Genomic DNA, 6000 nt, shown 5'->3' on the forward strand with positions numbered 1-6000 from the left:
AAGGTGAATGGGAAAAGGACCGCATACTTCCAACAGGCCCGAGGGGTCAGACAAGGCTGGAGCCTGAGCCCAACGCTCTTCAACATCTATATCAATGAACTGGCTACAGCCCTGGAGGCCTCACCAACCCCAGGCCTCACCCTGAACGACCGGGAGGTGAAGTTCCTGCTATACGCGGACGACCTCCTACTCCTGGCCCCCACCAAGAAAGACCTCCAAGAAAGCCTGTCAGTGCTGGAAAAATTCAGCACCACATGGGCCTTACCCATCAACCAGAAGAAGACCAAAGTCATGGTATTTCAGAAGAAGGGCCACAATAAAGCCTCCACCACCTCACAATTCACACTGAACGGCTCCACACTGGAGAAAACCAACAGCTACACCTACCTGGGGCTGGAGCTCAGCCAATCAGGAAGCTTCAAAGCAGCAATAGAAACCCTGAAAGCAAAAGCCTGCAGAACCTTCTACGCCATCAGAAGACAACTGTACCACCTCAAACCACCGGTGAGGGTCTGGATGAAGATATTTGACGCTGTCATCTCCCCGATCCTTCTCTATGGCAGTGAGGTTTGGGGCCCAGCCACCTACCCAGACCAGTCAAAGTGGGATTCCAGCCCAACAGAGAACTTCCACCTGGAGTTCTGCAAATACCTGCTCCATGTCCATCGCAACACCACCAACATAGCCTGCAGGGCAGAGCTAGGCAGACTCCCCCTATGGCTCACCATACAGAAGAGGGCGCTAGCTTTCCAGGCACACATCCAGGGGAGCGACTCCTACCACCACCAAGCATGGCTAAGCCACCTGAGCAAACCAGACACCCCCCAACCAAACAGCAGCCAACCACCAAACCAAAAACACCAACAGATGATAACCAAGGTGGAAATAAAGGCGACCACAGAGGCAAACAGAGAGCGGTACATTGAAGAATGGAGAAACGAAATAAATAACTCCAAGAAACTCACCAATGTGTACCAATCCCTACAAAGGGACTACACCATGGCCACCTACCTGGAGAGAATACGCCACCCCAAGCACAGACAGACCCTGAGCCGGTACAGACTGAGCGCCCACAACCTAGAGATAGAGACGGGGCGATACAGGCAGACGTACAAGCCACGGGAGAAGAGACTGTGCCAGCACTGTGACCAGGGGGCCCTAGAAGACCAGACCCACTTCCTGCTACACTGCACCAAATACTCAGCTGTGAGGGCCGTCTACTACCAAAGACTCTCTGCCCACATCCCAGACTGGGAGAAGAGGAAACTCTACATCCTACTGGGAGAAGAAGAGGCCACTGTGGAGATCGCTGCCCAATACGTGTCCAGCTGTCACCAAACAAGAGGAAGATGAGACTCCACGGACTGTTATATTTATCCCAATACACCCGCCCCACCCCACCTCCCCATATAGCAGTCACCAACTAAGAGGAAGATGAGACTCCACGGACTGTTATATTTATCCCAATACACCCGCCCCACCCCCACCTCCCCATATAGCAGTCACCAACTAAGAGGAAGATGAGACTCCATGGACTGTTATATTTATCCCAATACACCCACCCCACCCTCCCCATATAGCAGTCACCAACTAAGAGGAAGATGAGACTCCACGGACTGTTATATTTATCCCAATACACCTGCCCCACCCCCACCTCCCCATATAGCAGTCACCAACGAAGAGGAAGATGAGACTCCACGGACGGTTATACCCCAAACCATCTGTTATACCGCACACACACATATAGATATAGTCAAATACATACAATGCTTAAGACATGCGAAAAAAAACTAAAAAATGGTTAGGGTCATAGGTCAAAAGATGTTGTAGCGACAAATGAGCATAAAGGCCACAATGTGACGTCAATAACTCTTTTTTTTTTTTTCTTTTTGGTAGAGTTGGAAGGGACCTCAAGGGCCATCGGGTCCAACCCCCTGCGAGTGCAGGTTTTCCTAAATCATCCCAGCTATATGTTTATCCAGATTCCGCTTGAAGATTTCCATTGATGGAGCGCCCACCACCTCCCGTGGCAGCCTATTCCACTCTCTCACTCCCCTCACTGTCAGAAAGTTTTTCCTAATGTCTAATCTGTATCTCTTTCCCTTTCGTTTCATCCCATTGCTTCTTGTACTTCCTTGTGCTAATGAGAATAGGGGAGATCCCTCTGCACTGTGACTACCTTTCAGATATTTGTAGACTGCTATTAAATCTCCCCTCAGCCTTCTCTTCTGCAAACTAAACAATCCCAGTTCTTTTAGCCGCTCCTCATAGGACATGGTTTGCAGACCTTCCACCATTTTGGTTGCTCTTCTCTGGACTTGCTCCAATATATCGATGTCTTTCTTGAATTGAGGCGCCCAGAACTGTACACAGTATTCCAGGTGTGGTCTGACCAGGGAAGAGGACAGCGGAATAATGACCTCTCTTCATCTAGATTCAATGCTTGTCTTAATACATCCCAGAATTTTATTCGCCTTTTTTGCAGCAGCACCGCACTGTTGGCTCATGTTGAATTTGTGATCTACTATTATGCCCAAGTCCTTTTCCCCTATGCTATCACTTAGTTCTATTCCTCCCATACTATATATGTTTTTTACATTTCTGTTACCCAGATGTAGAACTTTGCATTTGTCCCTGTTAAATCCCATTTTGTTGGCCTCCGCCCATTGTTCCAGTGTGTCTAAGTCCTTTTGAATACACTCTCTCTCCTCTCTAGTGTTGGCTATTCCTCCTATCTTCATATCATCTGCAAATTTTATGAGTTCCCCAATAATTACTCGCCCAGTAACACCTTGTATAAGCATGGCGAACATACAGAACATGTGACGAGCTCAACGCGCATGTGTAAGAGCATGTGATAAACGATTGGTGCGGCATCCACCCCAGCCCCTTCCCCCAGCAGTCTCAGGTGCGCGCCTCTCTCCCTTCCCCCAGCAGTCTCAGGTGCGCGCCTCTCTCCCTTCCCCCAGCAGTCTCAGGTGCGCTCCTCTCTCCCTTCCCCCAGCAGTCTCAGGTGCGCTCCTCTCTCCCTTCCCCCAGCAGTCTCAGGTGCGCGCCTCTCTCCCTTCCCCCAGCAGTCTCAGGTGCGCGCCTCTCTCCCTTCCCCCAGCAGTCTCAGGTGCGCGCCTCTCTCCCTTCCCCCAGCAGTCTCAGGTGCGCGCCTCTCTCCCTTCCCCCAGCAGTCTCAGGTGCGCGCCTCTCTCCCTTCCCCCAGCAGTCTCAGGTGCGCGCCTCTCTCCCTTCCCCCAGCAGTCTCAGGTGCGCGCCTCTCTCCCTTCCCCCAGCAGTCTCAGGTGCGCGCCTCTCTCCCTTCCCCCAGCAGTCTCAGGTGCGCGCCTCTCTCCCTTCCCCCAGCAGTCTCAGGTGCGCGCCTCTCTCCCTTCCCCCAGCAGTCTCAGGTGCGCGCCTCTCTCCCTTCCCCCAGCAGTCTCAGGTGCGCGCCTCTCTCCCTTCCCCCAGCAGTCTCAGGTGCGCGCCTCTCTCCCTTCCCCCAGCAGTCTCAGGTGCGCGCCTCTCTCCCTTCCCCCAGCAGTCTCAGGTGCGCGCCTCTCTCCCTTCCCCCAGCAGTCTCAGGTGCGCGCCTCTCTCCCTTCCCCCAGCAGTCTCAGGTGCGCGCCTCTCTCCCTTCCCCCAGCAGTCTCAGGTGCGCGCCTCTCTCCCTTCCCCCAGCAGTCTCAGGTGCGCGCCTCTCTCCCTTCCCCCAGCAGTCTCAGGTGCGCGCCTCTCTCCCTTCCCCCAGCAGTCTCAGGTGCGCGCCTCTCTCCCTTCCCCCAGCAGTCTCAGGTGCGCGCCTCTCTCCCTTCCCCCAGCAGTCTCAGGTGCGCGCCTCTCTCCCTTCCCCCAGCAGTCTCAGGTGCGCGCCTCTCTCCCTTCCCCCAGCAGTCTCAGGTGCGCGCCTCTCTCCCTTCCCCCAGCAGTCTCAGGTGCGCGCCTCTCTCCCTTCCCCCAGCAGTCTCAGGTGCGCGCCTCTCTCCCTTCCCCCAGCAGTCTCAGGTGCGCGCCTCTCTCCCTTCCCCCAGCAGTCTCAGGTGCGCGCCTCTCTCCCTTCCCCCAGCAGTCTCAGGTGCGCGCCTCTCTCCCTTCCCCCAGCAGTCTCAGGTGCGCGCCTCTCTCCCTTCCCCCAGCAGTCTCAGGTGCGCGCCTCTCTCCCTTCCCCCAGCAGTCTCAGGTGCGCGCCTCTCTCCCTTCCCCCAGCAGTCTCAGGTGCGCGCCTCTCTCCCTTCCCCCAGCAGTCTCAGGTGCGCGCCTCTCTCCCTTCCCCCAGCAGTCTCAGGTGCGCGCCTCTCTCCCTTCCCCCAGCAGTCTCAGGTGCGCGCCTCTCTCCCTTCCCCCAGCAGTCTCAGGTGCGCGCCTCTCTCCCTTCCCCCAGCAGTCTCAGGTGCGCGCCTCTCTCCCTTCCCCCAGCAGTCTCAGGTGCGCGCCTCTCTCCCTTCCCCCAGCAGTCTCAGGTGCGCGCCTCTCTCCCTTCCCCCAGCAGTCTCAGGTGCGCGCCTCTCTCCCTTCCCCCAGCAGTCTCAGGTGCGCGCCTCTCTCCCTTCCCCCAGCAGTCTCAGGTGCGCGCCTCTCTCCCTTCCCCCAGCAGTCTCAGGTGCGCGCCTCTCTCCCTTCCCCCAGCAGTCTCAGGTGCGCGCCTCTCTCCCTTCCCCCAGCAGTCTCAGGTGCGCGCCTCTCTCCCTTCCCCCAGCAGTCTCAGGTGCGCGCCTCTCTCTCTTCCCCCAGCAGTCTCAGGTGCGCGCCTCTCTCCCTTCCCCCAGCAGTCTCAGGTGCGCGCCTCTCTCTCTTCCCCCAGCAGTCTCAGGTGCGCGCCTCTCTCTCTTCCCCCAGCAGTCTCAGGTGCGCGCCTCTCTCTCTTCCCCCAGCAGTCTCAGGTGCGCGCCTCTCTCTCTTCCCCCAGCAGTCTCAGGTGCGCGCCTCTCTCTCTTCCCCCAGCAGTCTCAGGTGCGCGCCTCCGTCTGTCTCTCTTCCCAGCAGTCCCATGTAAACCCCTCAGTACTCACCGCGTCTCCCACACCACTAACACGTGACCGGCTTCCACTACTTCAATACACAGCAAAGAAACCGTGACACTGGAAACTCCGCCCCTCCTTATAGAGGCCCCGCCTTTTCCGGTAGCGTCACACCGAAGCGCCACAATACAAAAAGAGGGAGTGGTAAAATGGCGAAAGCCACGCCCCCTACCCGGCCCCACACTGGGAGATTTATAGCTGACTAAAACCGTGACGTCATCATTACTGCTGATACAGAGAGCGCCATTATATCCGACAGTGCCCTGAGTATTACTGACCCCAGGAGCTGACAATCTAATCTCTATATCACTATACATATACTGTCCCATCTACAGGTTATAGAGGGGCAGATTGTATATAGTGTCCTATCTACAGGTTATAGAGGAGCAGATTGTATATACTGTCCCATCTACAGGTTATAGAGGAGCAGATTGTATATAGTGTCCTATCTACAGGTTATAGAGCAGATTGTATATAGTGTCCTATCTACAGGTTATAGAGCAGATTGTATATAGTGTCCTATCTACAGGTTATACAGCAGATTGTATATAGTGTCCTATCTACAGGTTATATAGGTGCAGATTGTATATAGTGTCCTATCTACAGGTTATAGAGGAGCAGATTGTATATAGTGTCCTATCTACAGGTTATAGAGGGGCAGATTGTATATAGTGTCCTATCTACAGGGTATAGAGGAGCAGATTGTATATAGTGTCCTATCTACAGGTTATAGAGCAGATTGTATATAGTGTCCTATCTACAGGTTATAGAGGAGCAGATTGTATATAGTGTCCTATCTACAGGTTATAGAGGAGCAGATAGTATATAGTGTCCTATCTACAGGTTATAGAGGAGCAGATTGTATATAGTGTCCTATCTACAGGTTATAGAGGGGCAGATTGTATATAGTGTCCTATCTACAGGGTATAGAGGAGCAGATTGTATATAGTGTCCTATCTACAGGTTATAGAGGAGCAGATTGTATATAGTGTCC

The 6000-nt window shown here is 54.4% G+C and overlaps 1 protein-coding gene across 1 annotated transcript in view; it reads right to left on the bottom strand.

Moving 5' to 3' along the window:
* Positions 1 to 5080, bottom strand: part of LOC142188965 (TATA box-binding protein-associated factor RNA polymerase I subunit C-like) — a 33398-nt gene extending 28318 nt beyond the window's left edge. Inside the window, exon 1 of the mRNA XM_075262075.1 lies at positions 4998 to 5080. The gene's annotated coding sequence lies outside the window, so the exon portion shown is untranslated. The remainder of the gene's footprint in view (positions 1 to 4997) is intronic.
* Between the last annotated feature and the right edge of the window lie 920 nt (positions 5081 to 6000).

This window comes from Leptodactylus fuscus, unplaced genomic scaffold, assembly GCF_031893055.1.
Source record: "Leptodactylus fuscus isolate aLepFus1 unplaced genomic scaffold, aLepFus1.hap2 HAP2_SCAFFOLD_88, whole genome shotgun sequence".
Classification (NCBI taxonomy): domain Eukaryota; kingdom Metazoa; phylum Chordata; class Amphibia; order Anura; family Leptodactylidae; genus Leptodactylus; species Leptodactylus fuscus.